Source organism: Lactuca sativa, chromosome 2, assembly GCF_002870075.4.
Source record: "Lactuca sativa cultivar Salinas chromosome 2, Lsat_Salinas_v11, whole genome shotgun sequence".
Classification (NCBI taxonomy): Eukaryota; Viridiplantae; Streptophyta; class Magnoliopsida; order Asterales; family Asteraceae; genus Lactuca; species Lactuca sativa.
Window position 1 is genome coordinate 212,686,393 of NC_056624.2, and position 19,938 is coordinate 212,706,330.

Below are 19,938 nucleotides of genomic sequence, written 5' to 3' on the forward strand. Positions count from 1 at the left end.
CCACCAGGTGGGTGGTTGGGTCCACTTTGCAAGCGAAAATGTGTGCGTGTGTATTACTTCTGTGAGTGGGTTATTTGGACGGAAAACACGAGAAAAGCCACCACCACCACCACGTACCACCACCGGCCACCACAAAGGTGGCTATGTGTGTGTTTATGTTGGAATTTGGCATTGTATATTGTAACCGGGATGAAATAATGAAAGGAAAACTCATAACCACGGCTATGAGGTGGTGGCTGCCGCCTCTTGCCGCTACCAGCCACCGTGTTGGGTGGCGGTGTGCCTTGTTTGTGTTTAGCTTGCTTTTGGATGCTTGGACATAATTGGACAAGAAAACCCATAACCACCACCGCGAGGTGGTTGCCGCCGCCGTTAACCACCACTACCCGAGGTGGTAGTGGGTGGTGCCTGACTAATGAAACCCTAATGGGCCTAAGGACTTAGCTTTTGGGTCTAGTTGGATTGTAATGGTTTGAAAACCCTAATTAGGGTTTAGAAAACCCTGATTTTGGAATTATTGGTTTGGGCTTATCGGGACCCGCATTTTGGACCATTGGAGTGAAGATATGACTCAATACCGATTTCATTGTATGTTTCAACTTAATGGATTAAGTCTTTAAGGGGTTAAGTAGGAACACTTAACCATGATCGTCATTTTATGTGAAAAACCCTAGTTGGATTTGGGTTATTATTGTGCCATTTATTGGACTAAGCTATTGTGGGCCTTTGTGGGCTAATGGGGAACATAATTATGAACTAAGAAGATTATTGGGCTTTAGGATAAGACCCATTAGAAGGGCTTGGGCCCAATTTCGAAAATTGGGCCACAAGTGGGCCATAATTGGGCCTTGAAGATTATTAGTTATTGGGCCATCAGAATGCCAACTGTTTGGTCTAGAATAATTGGTTGGGCCTTAAAATAAGTCCATGTAGAGGTTTTGGCCCAATTTGGAAAATTGGGCCATATGTTAGGCCTTGGTTGATTATTGAGCTTTTGGGCCTTGAGAGTGTGAGTTTGGGCTTTGGTTTTGGAACCAATCTAGGATAGGGGTAAAATGGTTCATTTACCCCAAGTGTAGGTTATGCTTGTGTATTGGAACCCAATTATTAATTGGGTGTCGTTTTGATGATTGACAGTGTAGCACCCAAAATCCCGAAGACCCGCAAAGGAAAGAAAAACCTTAAGTCTAAGGGGTCAACTCGTTGATTAAGTGACCGACTTGGCGAGTCGGCAAGCGGACTCGGCGAGTCTGGTATGGGTTTGGAAACCCTAATTCCGAGACTTGGTGCCCTATTTAAGCATCCTATTCTCCTCCCTAGGGTTTCATTTGCGACCTCTAACGCCCGTAGATTAGGGCTAGTCAATTTAGAGACGATAAGCGTCAAAAATGAATTTTTGATGAAAGATTATTTAGAATGAATAATCTTAACTAAGTTATAATATATGTTACAAGGATTTCGTACATATAAAGAACGCCGAAATCCGAGTTATAACGAAGAAGTTATGACCTATCGAAGTTTCGCGACAGAACCGGCACGACGCTGAATGACGTAAAAAGTGAAATTTACGTTAGAGCGATATTTAGCCTTAGTGATCTAAACGAATGTTGTAGAGTTTGTTAAACCGAAAGCGTGCATAAAAAGATCGCCCAAATCTGACTTCGTATGAGGAAGTTATGATTTTTCGAAGTTTCGACTTAGCGGTATGCAGCCCGAATACTCGATTTGAGATCGAGCGGTTTTTAGCCGAAACAATCTCAACGAGAATCGAAGATCTCGTTAATAGTAGTGAAACGATAAAAAGACAGGCGGAAACGGACGTCCGATGAAGAAGTTATGAATTTATAACGGAGTTTTCCTGTCCCGGCCTACTAAAAATAAATAATAAAAAATAAATTCAAAATTAGCCTACGGAGTCTAAACAAAAGTTGTAGATCATAGTCTCACCTACGCGGGGATATAAAGAACGTCGAAAACAGAGTTCGTATGAGGAAGATATGAATTTTTGAAGTTTATTAAATAATTAAAATATTAAATTTAATTATAAATTCCGGTATTATACAAAGGGGGGGGGGAGTCAGCGATCTTATCCGGGTTACGCCCAGCGTAACTAGGATTTACGCCTAGCGTAAATCGAGGATCTAGACCCTATAAAAGGGAGTCGAGGCTTCTGAGTTTCTTTGCTCAATTCCTCTTCTCTCTCTCTCTCTCTCTCTCTCTCTCTCTCTCTCTTTCTCTCTCTCTCTCTCTCTCTCTCTCCCGTTTTACCTTGTTATTCATGCAAGAATTATCCTGAAGCCCCGGTATCCTTCCCGAGACCCGAAGCAAGTCCCGAAGCCCCGAAGATCCCGAGAAGTGAAATTCCCGAGCCGAAGCTCTGCCCGCAAGAAGCCGGTTTTTGTGAAGATCTTCCAAATCTACCGAAGAATACTACTTTTACAAGTCGTAGTGCTGTGAGGTCATTTTCTGATCAAGTGAGTGTGTGGTTACTTTCTTCTAACACATAAATATAAAGTATTAGCTATTAAATACGTGCTATGTGTTATATATTATTTGTCTATTTGAGATGGGCTTGGAATTGATTTTTTTATACGGGTGTTAAATGATTTAAACCGCGTTTGTATTTATATCTACAAAAATGTTGAGTAGAACATGGGAAGAAGGAATAGTTGGTGACGATGCGACTTCGTGCCTATTGAGTAAGCCTTGGTGATAATGCGACTCCGTGCCAATTGATTAAAGCCTTGGTGACGATGCGACTTCGTGCTTATTGTTTAAACCTTGGCGACTATGGAGTTAGCGCTTATTGAGTAAACCCTGGCGACTATGTGACTTAGTTCCTATCGAGTAAACCTTGGCGACGATGTGACTTCGTGCCTATTTGATAAACCTTGGTGACGATGTGACTTCGTGCATGTTGTGTAAACCCTGGTGACTATGTGACGTAGTGCCTATTGTGTAAACCTTGGTGACTATGAGACGTATTGCCTATTGTATGAACCCTGGTGACTATGAGACGTAGTGCCTATTGTGTAAACCTTGGTGACTATGAGACATAGTGCCTATTGTATGAACCCTGGTGACTATGCAACATAGTGCCTGTTGTATAAACCGTGGTAGCAAATGGACTTTGTGCCAGTTCCTTAGGTAAATCTTTAGGAATGAATGAATGAAGGATAGTTGGTTCTTAGGGTAAACCCTTGAGAAAATAAAGGAGATATGGGGATGTGTATTTGGGTTGATTGTTTGATAATTGAATATAATAAATGTATTATTGTGGGTTGAAAACCATATATGCTCATCAGGCTCCCAAGCCTGACCCACTTAGTTTTCTTTGCATTACAGGTAATGGCACAAGAGTAAATTGGTGGACTTGACGAAAGATTTTGGATTATAGATCAATAGTTATAAATAACTGTTGTAAAGTCTATTTTATATTGTTTATGCTTTTGGTCTGTATCGGAACATGACATCCCAAGGTTTTATTATTTAATGAAAACACATTCTCTTTGAGAAACGTTTTGATAAATTTTATTTTATTTTGGGAACAAATTCCGCAACTCTTTTAATCAAAGGGTTACTCTGATTTTATAAAACAAAGCATAAACAAATCGGTCTTTTCTGGCCGTGAAAATGGGGATGTCACAGTTGGTATCAGAGCATTAGTTTAAGCGAACTAGGAATTTGTAGGATTTCTAGACTTAAACTTAGAATGCTAAGTGAAGATTGTGAGATGAGTGTCTGCCATATTTTAGGCACGAGCACTAGTATATTTTAGGAAAGATGCCTAAAATACTTTTATGTGCTAAATGATATATGTTTGCCATATATGCTACTATTTGTTCGGATCTATGGTCTGTTGCCGACCGGATCTAGAAACCTTATATGTTTAGGATTCTAAGCGTTTGATACGATATTAGAACTAGCATGTAATTTTTCGGAGTAATAAGGAGGATTACACGTCTAAACCTTCCTCTATCTATTCTTGCCCGGTACACCGAACGTCTGCTTGGGTGTACAAAACGTTATGGTGAAGACTCGTAGAGAATTGACTAAATGAAGGAAATGAATGACTTATGATAGTGAATGTGTAACACCCCAAAGTTTGGAAAGCCAAGAAAAGAAAGAAAACCTCAAGTTTAGGGGAGACTCGGCGAGTCCATGGAGGGACTCGGCGAGTCCGAGCGGGATCCGGGTTGTGGTGAAAGCGACCGACTCGGCGAGTCGGCCAAGGAGACTCGACGAGTTGGGTCTGATCGAGGAAAACCCTAAATCCGGGACTTGGAGCCTATTTAAGCGTCTCATTCACCTTCCTAGGGTTCCTTTACTGCCTTTCTACCTCAGAACACCAAACCCTAGCCGCCATATCCGTTTTTGAGCTAGATCTTGCCTTGAAGAGTGCACTAAAGCTTGGAGGAGGAAGAAAGACCTTGGAGGTGCAAGAAGGGACTGTAGATCTGGGATTGGGGAGTCATTTCAGACCAATTGGAGGTAATAAGCTGTTGCTTGGACTCCCTTTGCATCTAGATCTATTCTTATGTGTGAGTTTTGGTCATTATTGGTATAATATGTAACCAATTCGAGTTGGAGGTTCAGATCTGAGGTTGCTACCTCAGATCCATGTTGATTTTGGTCTTGAATCCCCTAAAGTATCAGCCCTTGGTATGTTGAAGAGGCATGTTTGCCATAAACCCTAGTTTAGTGTGTTTTGAGCATAGATCTCTCAATCTACACGTAAAGTTTGCCACTTTACGTGGGGAATAGGCCCTAGAAGTATAGATCTATGAGTTGGAAGCTCTGTTTGGCTCGAAAAGCCACTGCATGGATTGAGGACTGGATAGACTCGGCGAGTCCTTCGAGTGGACTCGGCGAGTAGCTTGAAGATGAGGAGGAACTCGACGAGTAGGATGAACAGCTCGTCGAGTCGGATGAAGTTAGGCATGGACTCGGCGAGTTGGATGAACAACTCGACGAGTTAGTTGAAGATTGTCTAGGGCTCGGCGAGTCTGTTCTTGGACTCGGCGAGTCAGATCGCGAAACCCTAAACCCTTTGAGTTGAGACTCGAATCAGTGAGTCGGGTGGTGACTCAGCGAGTTGGACAGGTCAGGACTTGGAACTAGTTGGACTCGGCGAGTCATGGACTGACTCGGCGAGTCGGGTCGCGAATAAGAAAGACCCTGAGCTTATGAACTCGGCGAGTCTTTAGGAAGACTCGGCGAGTAAGGTTGACCTGGAAGGTTGACTTTAACCAGAGTTGACTTAGTTGACTGTCAGATTAAGTGTTATATGTATATTGATAGCTCGGAGAGCTAGAGGAGCAGCGGTTCAGGGGATTGTCGAGTAGCAGCCAGAGGTTTATCAGCAGGGCTCAGCAGTTCAGGTGAGTTCCTTTTCAGTAGATACGGGTCTAAGGCCACAAAGCCGGCCCGTTTAGCTAGCAGTAGTATCCGGATTCTTATCCGATGCAGTAGTTAGCATGTTTGATGCCTTCGTGACTCAGACAGGGTTATGTGTGTTCATGTTAAGTGATACGTTTATGTTATGATCAGTCAGCTTCGGACTTCGGTCCGATGTCAGCTTCGGACTTTGGTTCGATGTAGGGGACAAGGTCCCAGTCAGCTTCGGACTTCGGTCCGATGTCAGCTTCGGACTCCGGTTCGATGTAGGGGACAAGGTCCCAGTCAGCTTCGGACTTCGGTCTGATGTGAGCTTCGGATTGCGGTCCGATGTAGGGGACAAGGTCCCAGTCAGTCAGCTTCGGACTTCGGTCCGATGGAGGGGGGCAAGGCCCCAGTATGTGCTTGATATATATGTTATTGTATGGTATGTGGTAATTTGGGGGAGCTCACTAAGCTTCGTGCTTACAGTTTCAGTTTTGGTTTCAGGTACTTCCGCTTGTAGAGGGAAGAGCTCGGGATGATGGCATCGCACACACCACAGCTTCAGCTTTTATCCTGGGAGTTGATTTGGTTCTTGATTTTTATATGACATGGATATGATACAGTTTTCCGCACAGTGTTTTTATTATTATTTTGAGATACATCATGTATGGTTTATGATATGACACTCAGATTATGGTTTTTGGTTATGTTGAAAAACGAATTTTTTGGGTCGTATTTTTGGGTCGTTTCAAGTTGGTATCAGAGCCTTGGTTTGAGGGATTCGGGCGCACTCCTGAGTGTTTTTGAACTCAAACTAAGGAAGTGGTATATAGTTTTCAAAAGAAAAATCGTAGTTACAAAAGAATTTTGAGAAAAGAAAACAATTTTTAGAAAAAGCAAAAAGAGTTTTGAAAAGAGAAATGGGTGTGGTGCATGCAATCAGCCGAGCTCAAGTAAGTACTCCCAATTTACCCATACAAGTTATATTATGATTATCAGTATCGGTTTCAGTTTCAGTTTCAGTAGAACAGCATGCTAGAATAGGACTAAGGATCTAGGATGATGCCTTATGTGCCTGCTTTATGTGTTCAACTTTATGAGAATTGCATGCTAGTATTGAGTAGACAGCAGTAGGATAGCCTGTTTAGGTTATGCCTGGTAGCACGAGCTTAGCATTGTATGCTAGTGTAGTTTCTCGTTATGAGAATAGTTTTGCCTGAGTATGTCTCCTTTATCCGAATGCTGCTTGCTTTGTGCTCTGTGGGACTCCAAGTGGTGGGAGTTAGCCATTAGGTGAATACGTCACATCACATGTGAGCAGGGTTGAATAATCTCAGAGTGCTGGATTTGGCCCTACTGCGCAGCTCTCGTTTGAGTCCAACCGTTGTAGGGACGAGACTTTTACTCGAAGGATTATCCGAGCCTCATTACATGTGATGGTATTCAGGTGGTGGCTAATTGGCATAACAAGGAGGCCTTCAGCAGCTGAGGACTGGTTTGAGTAGAGTCAGAGGTTCCCTAGGGCAAGCCTAGGATGAGAGTAGCAGAGATCAGTTGAAGAGTAAAGGGGACTTGGTGGAGTTGAGGTAACTCTTGAGGAGAGTACGGATAGATGTGGAAGGTAGTAGGGGCCCATACTACTGAAAGCAGAGGATCCGTATTTGATTCAAGAGGGGCCGAGGCAAAATCAAGGAACTAGTAGAGTATACGAGAAATTCCTCAGCAGTAGTATGTTAATTGATCAGGATTTTGTTATATTTTCAGCATGGTGACGTTGCGCGAGATACCAGTTAGCAGTTCAGGTGTCGAGGAGGGGTCTGGCTCGGGCTTCAGAGTCGGGCAGCTTGATGATCAGATGAGGGATTTCATTTCCGCAGAGATTACGCGCAACATCATTGATCAGACTCCAGTGATTTTCGGTTCGGTTAGAGAGGCCATTGTGGAGCTCATGGACAGTCATCTTGAGGCCTTTAAGGCCGGGTTAGTTTCAGGACAGATTGGGGCTCGTCTAGGTCCCGAATCTTATGGGGTTCAGGGATCCATCAGGGAGGGAGATCCCATTTCTAGTTCCTGCCATCAGGGGGCAGGGGTGAGTGGGGAATTCTGTCTCCAAGAGAGACCATTGCATGATTGGATAGTTGAGGAAGTTTCGCGAGCCATTCGCGAGGATCTGCCCGACATGGTCGTGAGGATCACTGATAGATTGATAGCGAGGCTTCAGGGTCAGACATTTGTTGTTCAGTTAGCAGGCGTTGCCGTTGGGGTAACGCAGGAGCGAGAGTCGGGCAGGGAGTCAGAAGGGAAAAGGAAAATTGATGAGACTCAGGTAGCCACAGGTTCGGGTAAGAGGCCCAAGGGTCCAGATTTGAGGACGAGGAACTTTCAGAGCCGCAGTCGATGCGGGAAGTGCGGAAGGACGCACATGGGTGTGTGTAGGCGTAGAAGTGGTGGCGATGCTGGGTGTTTCAGGTGCGGCCATATTGGTCATTTTAGCAGAGACTGTGTTGTTACCATCGCCCAGGGGCTTGATCCGTTATGTTTCCATTGCAGTCAGAGGGGCCACAAGAAGGCCCACTGTCCGAGTTTGTATCCAGCAGGGCAGGTGCCAGCTCCTGCCCTTGGGACTTCGAGTACCGCCAACAGTTGTCGAGGCCGGGCAAGGGTGCCTACGGCTCAGAGTCGAGTTTTCCGGTAGATTTCAGCAGGGATTCGAGCAGCACTGAGTAATGAAGGTACGTAACTTTTGTTTTTCTGTCAGCTTATGTCATGATTATATTGTTATGGTTCTGCATCAAATTGTGGTATAAGTGTTGTGTTATAGTGTGGCTTGCTTGTGATTATGTTATATGCCATTTGCATACCTCGGATAATTGGTTGGTAGTTAGGGGATGTGCTCTTATGGAGAAGGTTTCGGAGGATGCAGTAACTGTAGCATGGTTGAGAGAGATTTGGTTCGTTTCACTAGTTCGGAGTGGTTAGTGATTGGGATGGATTGGTTAAATTCCTACTTGGCAGGCTTGGGTTCCCTAGTAGATGTTCCGGAATGGTAGTGAAGATCAGGATCTCTTTTGAGTGTGAAGCAGCAAGGGGTAAGTAGGATCGAAGTGGGGGAGAACCCTCTGAGTATTCATGGATAAGAGACACGTAGACCCAGAATGAGTGCGCAGCCTCCGAGAAGAAATGGTAGTAGCACAGCGATGGATGGATTGAGAAGTTCAGAATTGGGAGTTCGAGAACTTTTCCCAGCAGCTAGTTCATGTAATCGAGATGGTTAGAAGCTGGTTGGGAATCCAGGAATGGAGGACCACCTGTCGGACGCATGAGAGTCGGAATGAGGATCCTGAGAACGGGTATCAAGAGATGTTTTCGTATTAGTAGCCAGTGTCTGAGGCGGCATGCAGGTTGTGTAGATTCGGGAGTTGGGAGGTTGGAAACTTCCCAACAATAACTTCTTGTATCCGGACTAATAGACGGTTGGTTTGGGAACCAAGCCGAAGAATTCCTCGACGAAGCGCTAAGTATATCAAGGATATAAGATGTCGAGGATGATGCAGAATTCAAAGACTGAGGGCTGGTTTGAGAAATCGGGATGAGGAATCACTAGCGGAACTAGGGATAGTCAGGATGTCCTCGGGATAGAGTAGTAGTAGTGGTGTTGTAAGTCTGCGGGGGTAGCCGTAGCATTCACTAGTAGCCATATAGTACTAGAGAGTTGTAAGTCCGCGAGCGTAGTCGCAGCCTTTATCAGATTGGTAGGTGGCATGAGCGAGTGTGGACGCGGAAAAGTAGTAGTACCCACCAGTTCTAGTGCAGCAGTGAGGATATGGGAATCCACGGGTTAGATTTCGGATTTCCCAAATGGTTCAGTGATGGCTAAGTCAGCAATTTTGGCTATAGAACGTTGCATCAGTTATGAGATCAGAGTAGTAGTGGACCGTTGGGGTTCGGGTATGTTAAGGGCTACCGTCAGTCTGGGAGCCATCATGATGTTAGTCGTGAAATTGATGATGTCAGGATGTGACGTATGGACCCGATCGGTTGGATCGGAAGATTGTTAGAGGCGCAGTGACAGGATAACTAGTGAAAACTAGCTCCAGAGAAAGATTTTGTTCAGAAGTCGTAGAAGCGACTAAGTGAGGAGTCCCTTGACTCCACAGTTGGGTTGGAGTTCAGTGTTTCAGGCAGCTCAGTGTTTCAGCCAGTTCAGTGTTTCAGGCAGCTCAACGTTTCAAGCAGTTTAGTGTTTCAGGCATGTTCATTATTGCAGGCAGTTCAGTGTTTGGAAGGTTCAGGGTTTTGGGTCAGTAGTGTATTTGTGTTGGAATGCAAGTGTTGACGGTATAGTTGGTTGATTTGGAAATGGCAAGTACCTCTCAGCAGGATCAGTTGAGCCTTTTTGCCGAGTATAAATGATCTGTAAGGATAGCTAGGCAGGTAGCTTTTCATTCAGGAGGGAAGGCTCGAGTTAGTAGGAGATGAGTAATCAGGTGGGATAAAAGCAAGCTGGTTCCAGCAGCATCGTTTCTGTATGAGCGGCAGAATGGATAGAACAGTTATAGATAGTCAAAGTATCTTCAGAAGTCGCTGGAAGAGACTAGGAGTTTGCGATGGAGTGTAGTGACCGGTGGGAGTCCGGTAACTCAGATATCGGGAGATTGGTTAGACCAGAATAGTCTCAGTGCATCCGGTAGGCGGATGAGAGGCAGCAGGATTTTCAGTCGGAGGATGTAACGTTGAGGAAATTATGGAAAAGAGAAGGATCCAGTATGTTCCATCGGTAATGATCGGCATGGTGAGTGGCTGGAGTGTCGGACAAAAGGGTGTTAGATTTTCCAGACAGAGAGTTGGAGGCAGTTCGCAGGCAGTTGATCATAGCAAACTTCGAGGACGAAGTTTAGTTTAAATGGGGGAGAGTTGTAACACCCCAAAGTTTGGAAAGCCAAGAAAAGAAAGAAAACCTCAAGTTTAGGGGAGACTCGGCGAGTCCATGGAGGGACTCGGCGAGTCCGAGCAGGATCCGGGTTGTGGTGAAAGCGACCGACTCGGCGAGTCGGCCAAGGAGACTCGACGAGTTGGGTCTGATCGAGGAAAACCCTAAATCCGGGACTTGGAGCCTATTTAAGCGTCTCATTCACCTTCCTAGGGTTCCTTTACTGCCTTTCTACCTCAGAACACCAAACCCTAGCCACCATATCTGTTTTTGAGCTAGATCTTGCCTTGAAGAATGCACTAAAGCTTGGAGGAGGAAGAAAGACCTTGGAGGTGCAAGAAGGGACTGTAGATCTGGGATTGGGGAGTCATTTCAGACCAATTGGAGGTAATAAGTTGTTGCTTGGACTCCCTTTGCATCTAGATCTATTCTTATGTGTGAGTTTTGGTCATTATTGGTATAATATGTAACTAATTCGAGTTGGAGGTTCAGATCTGAGGTTGCTACCTCAGATCCATGTTGATTTTGGTCTTGAATCCCCTAAAGTATCAGCCCTTGGTATGTTGAAGAGGCATGTTTGCCATAAACCCTAGTTTAGTGTGTTTTGAGCATAGATCTCTCAATCTACACGTAAAGTTTGCCACTTTACATGGGGAATAGGCCCTAGAAGTATAGATCTATGAGTTGGAAGCTCTGTTTGGCTCGAAAAGCCACTGCATGGATTGAGGACTGGATAGACTCGGCGAGTCCTTCGAGTGGACTCGGCGAGTAGCTTGAAGATGAGGAGGAACTCGACGAGTAGGATGAACAACTCGTCGAGTCGGATGAAGTTAGGCATGGACTCGGCGAGTTGGATGAACAACTCGACGAGTTAGTTGAAGATTGTCTAGGGCTCGGCGAGTCTGTTCTTGGACTCGGCGAGTCAGATCGCGAAACCCTAAACCCTTTGAGTTGAGACTCGAATCAGTGAGTCGGGTGGTGACTCAGCGAGTTGGACAGGTCAGGACTTGGAACTAGTTGGACTCGGCGAGTCATGGACTGACTCGGCGAGTCGGGTCGCGAATAAGAAAGACCCTGAGCTTATGAACTCGGCGAGTCTTTAGGAAGACTCGGCGAGTAAGGTTGACCTGGAAGGTTGACTTTAACCAGAGTTGACTTAGTTGACTGTCAGATTAAGTGTTATATGTATATTGATAGCTCGGAGAGCTAGAGGAGCAGCGGTTCAGGGGATTGTCGAGTAGCAGCCAGAGGTTTATCAGCAGGGCTCAACAGTTCAGGTGAGTTCCTTTTCAGTAGATACGGGTCTAAGGCCACAAAGCCGGCCCGTTTAGCTAGCAGTAGTATCCGGATTCTTATCCGATGCAGTAGTTAGCATGTTTGATGCCTTCGTGACTCAGACAGGGTTATGTGTGTTCATGTTAAGTGATACGTTTATGTTATGATCAGTCAGCTTCGGACTTCGGTCCGATGTCAGCTTCGGACTTTGGTTCGATGTAGGGGACAAGGTCCCAGTCAGCTTCGGACTTCGGTCCGATGTCAGCTTCGGACTTCGGTCCGATGTCAGCTTCGGACTCCGGTTCGATGTAGGGGACAAGGTCCCAGTCAGCTTCGGACTTCGGTCTGATGTGAGCTTCGGATTGCGGTCCGATGTAGGGGACAAGGTCCCAATCAGTCAGCATCGGACTTCGGTCCGATGGAGGGGGGCAAGGCCCCAGTATGTGCTTGATATATATGTTATTGTATGGTATGTGGTAATTTGGGGGAGCTCACTAAGCTTCGTGCTTACAGTTTCAGTTTTGGTTTCAGGTACTTCCGCTTGTAGAGGGAAGAGCTCGGGATGATGGCATCGCACACACCACAGCTTCAGCTTTTATCCTGGGAGTTGATTTGGTTCTTGATTTTTATATGACATGGATATGATACAGTTTTCCGCACAGTGTTTTTATTATTATTTTGAGATACATCATGTATGGTTTATGATATGACACTCAGATTATGGTTTTTGGTTATGTTGAAAAACGAAATTTTTGGGTCGTATTTTTGGGTCGTTTCAGAATGACACTATCGGAAGATATCGTAAGAGTGGTATCTTGCCTTTAATTTATGTCTGATAAAATAACGGAATGTTTAGAGGAGTACGGTACGTCCGAAGTACACCTTCGATTAGCAGGATGATGGAACAATTAGTGTAGTTCTTGAAGTTGTCCCATAATCTGGAATTTCCATCACCAATCGAGTTGAAGGATGATTGATGAGTGAAGATGCGCATGGAAGAAGTCCTAGTAGAGTCTAGGAAAATTTTATGATTAATTGGGCCACTTCCAAGGCCAATCTGAGTATTGAGCCTTTGAGGACGAAAAGGACTTCAGATTTGGGCATTTCTGATCTTGAGGAGCTATGAGTGGGTAGCTTTATCCATCTATGGCTCCATTTCATGCCCTAGACCTTCATTTTAGCTTGGATTAAGAGTTTTAGCTCCATAGCAACTTGCATGCACGCAAAGTTAGCAACTTTACGTGCAATGCTAGCATTAGAAGTCCAGATCTATGGGTTGAAGGTGTTGGAATGGACTGTAATCGACAGAATAGAGATGTCACAAGGTGGAATCGGCGAGTCAGTTCAAACCCTTCTGTTTGTGATTTGGATCAGTGAGTGGAGTTAGTAAAGGATTCAACCAGTCTGGGTCCGTAATGGACCTGAAGATCATAGTACTCGACGAGTTCGAAGAGGAACTCGGCGAGTCCAAGGTAGTCTTCTTAGTTATGAAGATGAACTCGACGAGTTCAAGGATGAACTCGGCGAGTCGGTTGAAGATAGTCCCGAAGTGTTAGATGAAGGAGAACTCGTCGAGTTCTCGCTAGACTCGACGAGTGGAGTTGGGGTTGTTTTGGGACTTGAGGAGCATGAACTTGGCGAGTTGGTAGAACAACTCGATGAGTCGAGTCAACTGGAAGGTTGACTTTGACCATGACTTTGACCAAAGCTGACTTAGTTGGATTCTTGAGGACAGTTAGGCTAAGTGTTGCTATTTTTGGTATTGGTAGCTCAGGGAGCTAGAAGAGCAGCAGTTCGGAGAGTTTTTGGATAGGAGCTAGAGGGTTATCAGTAGTTTCAGCAGTTCGGGGTGCGTCTCCTCACTGTGTGCATGGGTCTACAGCCACAATGTCGACCCATTATGTTCATGTTCATGTTTATGCTTACGTATAGAAGGAAGACCTGGGGGTTAGCCCTAGGCACTTATTGATATATGTTCCGGGTTACGACCTGATGTCGGGCGAGGCCCGAGGAATGTTAGGATGCTAGAGGTCTTTGTGAATCTTGCATGTGTCGGTATGATAGGATCCGGACCGAGGGTCCGATGCCGGGGTAAGCCCGAAGTACGATAGATAATAATATGCTTCCGGGTTGGGGGTCCGATGTCGGGGTATTCCCGAGGAAGATTCTTATGTAGTGCGTTATATTATACTTGTTGTCTTTGTGATACTTGTATGTGCCTTGTAAGGAGGTGAGTGTGGGCGAGATCCCGTATCTCATCACTAGCTGAGTATGGATGGGGTTCCATATCTCGATGGTAGCAGAGCAGGGGCGATGCCCGTGATAGGAAGGATGTGAGTGTGGGCGAGGGCCCCTATCTCACTATTAGTAGGAGTGTGGACGGGGCTCCAATACTTCAGTAGCAGACCAGGGGCGGGGCCCAAGTTAGGCGAGGCCTTAGAGCAGGGTATGGTTAGGGAATGTTTATGTATGTTTCAGTATGTTATTTAATAGTATGTATGTGTATGGCGGGCGAGGCCCACAGTGAGGCGGGGCCTAAAGGAAACATATATATATATATATATATATATACCGGGCGGGGCTCGATGCCAGGTGGGACCTGATGCTAGGCGGGGCCTGATGACGGACGGGGTCCGATGGCGAGCGAGGCCCAATGCAATGGGCGGGGGCCCAGTATGTGGTTATGTGCTCAGAATTATGTATGACATGTATGGCTTAGTAGATATGTGTGGTATGTGGTAGGTTGGGGAACTCACTAAGCTTCGTGCTTACGGTTTTCAGTTTTGGTTTCAGGTATTCCCGAGAGCGGAATGAAGAGCTCGGGATGATCGCATGGTACACACCAAGAAGTTTAGCCTGGGATGTTTACTCTGATAAAATGAATAAGTGTTTTGGAAAAGATACTCTGATTTATCATATAACCCCTTTTTGTATGTCTGAATGACTTAATGCTATGGATTAGTGATGTTTTTAAAATAAATTTCTGGTTATGATTTTTGGGATGTTACAGACAGTTCGGGAACCTGTCAACCAGCAGCTAAAGTTTTATCCGCGGGACTTCAGCAGTGTCAAGTGAGTCTTCTCACCATACCAATGGGTCTAAGGCACCGACCCATTTTATGATATGTGGTACACTAGCTGTGGTAGAGATATGTGGTATGATAGTTAGCTTTATGCTAAGTGGTATGTGACATCCCTAATTTCACGGCCAGAAAAGACTTATTTGTTTATGTTTTGTTTATAAAATCAGAGTAATCTTTTAAAGAAAACAATTGCGTAATTCGTTCCCAAAACAAAATATGATAAGAATTTATCAAAGCATTTCTTTAAAGAAATGTATTTTTATTATATAACAAAATCTCAGGATGTCATGTTCAATACAGACCAAACGCATTAACAGAACAAAATAGACCTTACAACAGTTATTTATAACTACTGGCCTATAATCCAAAATCTCTCGTTATGTCAGCCAACTTATGATCTCGTGCCATAACCTGTAATATAAAGAAAACTGAGAGGGTCGGGCTTGGGAGCCTGGTGAGCATATAGGGTTTTCAACCCACAATAATATAATTATTATATTTAATTATCAAACAATCGATCCAATTACCCACCCCCATTATCTTCCTTTATTTCATAAAGATTTACCCTAAGAACCAATTACCCTTCTCCCGTTCATCCCTAAGGATTGCCCTATATGGTAAACTCATAGTTCACAATAATTAATGAACACCTAGTTCAAGAACATCCACTGAACACACTCCGTTCAATAATGCCTAATGAACACCTAGTTCGAAAACACTTAATGAACACTTAGTTCAAAAACACCTAATGAACACATTGTTAAAAAACACCTAATAAAACACTTAATGAACACTTAGTTCAAAAACACCTAATGAACACATAGTTCAAAAACACCTAATAAAACACTTAATGAACAATTAGTTCAAAAACACCTAATGAACACATAGTTCAAAACACCTAATGAACACTTAGTTCAAATATCCCTGGCGAACACATAGTTCAAAACATCTAGTGAACACTTAGTTCAAATATCCCTGGTGAACTCAATCACCTAAGGAACACAGAGTACGAAAGCTCTTAGTTCAAACCACGTGATAATAATGTATATCTCGATCCAGCAAAACCACTAATATTATTAACACATATAAATCATATTTCTGAAACAATCTATCTCATCCCGTCGATCCCCACATACTGACCCTATACAATGATCTTACGAGATCTAGCCTAAGGAATCGATATGAACAACAATTGACGAAGCTGCTTCGGAAATTCCCTGGAAGCAAACGAGGACCAATAAAGACATCAAATGATGGGAATGAAATAAGTTTCACCACGAACCTTCGTTCGTAAAAGAAAGAACCACAAGACAGTTAAGTCAGGGGTAGTTATCTAGATAACAATGCCTAGGCGTGGTCAGACTGTCATGAGGTATTATACCCCCAGACTCTACCTATCCAGACATCGAACTTTGCCTAGCAGTGGCCTGAATACATGAGGTATTTCACCCCCAGATGCACCCTATCCAGCAATATAACACCAGGCATACCTAGCAGTGGTCTATTACCGGCACACTTTATTAGGCAGTCTACGAAGTTCCCTTAATTACTTCGTGAAAGAAAATGCTGACATATGAAGCTCAATCGATCACTTCATAAAAGAAAAGTTAACTCCAAAGCTCTCTCAACATAAAAGTATGGGGAAATACTACTAGAGTACTCTTGTACGCTCCCGTAACCGATACACAAAATTGTCAAAAAGACTTTGTACATGATAATACTTCTGGTACATTATAGTACTCTGGTATGCGAAAGACTCGTACTCGAGAACATAATAGTACCCTGGCACAAGCAGCACCCAAGACACAGAGCTTTGAAAAGGACTTCGTACATAAAGTGTACTTTTGTACGTAGGACGTACTCCACCGATCATCAATCTTGCAACGCACATACTCTTAATAAGAGACTATCCAATGTCCAAACTTAATTGAAATAAACATCCCATTTAAGTCTTAACCCATCGCTAGGCAAACCTACAATGTTTATAATCAATTTTTTTTATACTATCTCCTTTTAGGCAACGCCAACTAGTGTATACTTAATACAAGGTTTTAAGTAATAATATCATATATACACATCTTAACACCTATTGAACCATATCTGATTCGCACGTTGTATATCATCAAATATATCTAACACGTATTTCGGACAATAACAAATACTTCACATACATATGTATATTTCATACTTTAATCAATACTCGTATTAAAATCACGTTCCTAAAAGGGACTATACACATGATACCTTATCGAATGATCACATAGTTCAAAAATACATAATCCGTACTCCCAAAATCTTAAATATGTCTCATTACCTAATCCATATTCCCGGATTTAAAACTAACCTCTTGATCTGATCCATACTCTCGGATCTAAAACTAACCTCTTGACCTGATCCATACTCTCGGATCTGAGGTTCATACTCTCGGATCTAAAACTAACCTCCTGATCTGATCCATACATCCAGATCTAAAACAAGGTTATCTCTTTATCCTTTTATCTCATGGTCCAACCCATCTATTATCACCTACCAACAACCTCATCTACCCAACATATTTGTAGATACAAAATACATATACAATTTAACTCATTAAAACTTATATAATTCGTCCATTCCACAATCATCTCAAATAAACAACAATATATTATACACATAGCACGTATTTCATAGCAAATACTTAATATTTATGTGTTAGAAGAAAGTGACCACACACTCACTTGATCAGAAGATGATTGGACAGCACTACAACTTGTAGAAGTAGTATTCTTCGGTAGATTTGGAAGATCTTCACAAAAATTGGCTTCTCGCGGGCAGAGCTTCGACTCGGGAATCGCACTTCTCGGGATCTTTGGGGCTTCGGGACTTGCTTTAGGTCTTGGGAATGATACCGGGGCTTCGGGATATTTCTTGCACAAAAACGAGAGAGAAGGAAAGAAAATTGGCAAAGAACTCGACTGTCCTCGCACCCTTTATATAGGGTCTGAATCCTCGGATTATGTTGGGCATACCGAGGCATTACGCTGGGCGTAATCCAGATTAGACCGGTGACTCCCCCCCCCCCCTTCGGTTAATATCAGATTTTATATTTAAATTTAATATTTTAGTTATTTAATAAACTTCAAAAATTCATATCTTCCTCATACGAACTCTGTTGTTGACGTTATTTATATTCACGCGTAGGCGAGACTACGCTCTACAACTTTCGTTTAGACTTCGTCGACTAATTTTGACTTTATTTTTATTATATTATTTTAGTAGGCAATAACAGGAAAACTCTGTTATAAATTCATAACTTCTTCATCCGACGTCCGTTTTCGTCTGTCTTTTTACCGTTGCACTACTATCAATGAGATCTTCGATTCTCGTTTAGATTGTTTTGGATAGAAATCACTCGATCTCGAATTCGAGTTTCGGGCTGCATACTGCTAAGCTGAAACTTAGAAAAATCATAACTTACTCATACGAAATCATATTTGGGTGTTCTTTTTATGCACACTCTCGGTTTAACGAACACTATGACTTTAGTTTAGATAACTAAGGCTAAAAATCACTCCAACGTAAATTCACTTTTTACGTCATTCAGTGTCGTGTCGGTTCTGTCGTGAAACTTCGACATGTGATAACTTATTCGTTATAACTCGGATTTCGGCGTTCTTTATATGTACGGAATCCTTGTAACATATACTACAACTTAGTTAAGATTATTCATCCTAAATAATCTTCTATCAAAAAGTCATTTTTGATGCTTATTGTCTCTAAATTGACTAGCCCTGATCTACAGGCGTTACATGGTATGCTAGTGATTATGTGATATTGCATGGAAGACCCCGGGGGGAGCCCATGACAGTTGGATATAAGACCATGTGGGGGAGCCCATGGCATTCCTAGGTAAAGACCATGTGGGGAGCCCATGGTATGATGGTATAAGACCCTGGGGGGAGCCCACGACATCCTTATATATTTATGTATATGTTATGTAGTATGATAGATACTTCTGTGATATATGATATGCTATATGATTATGTATGTTATTGGATGGAAGACCCCCGTGGGAGCCCATGGCAGTTGTATATAAGACCATGTGGGGGAGCCCATGACATTCCTAGGTCAAGACCATGGGGGAGCCTATGGCATGAAGGTATAAGACCTTGGGGGGAGCCCACGACATCCTTATATGTTAGTATGCATGACTTATGTGATATATGTAACTTTTATAGCTAATATGATATGTGTTATGTGGATTATGTGTGGGGTATGCTCTGGGGAACTCATTAAGCTTCGTGCTTACAATTTTGGTTTATGGTTTCGGGTATCATCATTTTAGAAAGGAATGGCTCAACGTGATCGCAGTGCACACACCCGTGATTTCCGCAATATATGATTTTGGGATGAACTCTGATGAATGTTTATTAATTATGTTTTTGGAATTTTTGGATTCAAAGATATATACATTTTGACTGTATTAAAAATGAAATTTTTACCCTTAATTTTTGGGTCGTTACATGTTGGCCGAGGCCATCAATAGGGATGGTTAGCAGAAAATCCTGAGCATGAGGTGCCCGAAGACACTAAAAAATTGCTTTCTGTCTAACAGTCATGTCGAAGTCGACTTCCATATTTTTGAAGATTTTGCTAAAAAGGGCACACACCAATGCTTTTTGGGATTTATTAGGGGCTTCTTATTAGTGAAACCGCTACAGTCGAATCCCGAAATCGTATCATGAAGACGAGTCAAAGCACATAAGTAATCAGAGTTCATACCACATATGCCACTGTCACGTAAGATATCGTCTTGTAATGTCCAAGATTGGGCCCTCGAGGCTACAAATGTGTATGAGGAAACCTCGTATGCTAAGTACAAACCCAAACCACCGAAAGGAATAGGTAAGGAAGTCAGACGCCACTGGATGTCTCCAAAGAAGGGGCCTCCACATACCACCATATCCTCGATAGACCCGTGCAATCCTTTGTCAAAGAACAAAGTTGCCTTTTATATGTGCACCGGTTGGAATGTCCTTAAACCAAAGAAAAGTTTTGCAGTGCCCATACATGATCGAAGCAAAAGAAGCTTACTTTGAGGGTCACATAGTTGTAGAAGAAGACTCATCAAATCAACAACATTGACCGCTCTTTTTATGACCAACCCGCTAATAAACCCTATGTCTCTACTAATAGCCGCCCACCCCCCACAGGAGTTTCACCTCCTAAGAAGGTCTCCCTATATCCATGGGGAATAAATCGACACGAAGCTTCCTACCATCACATGAG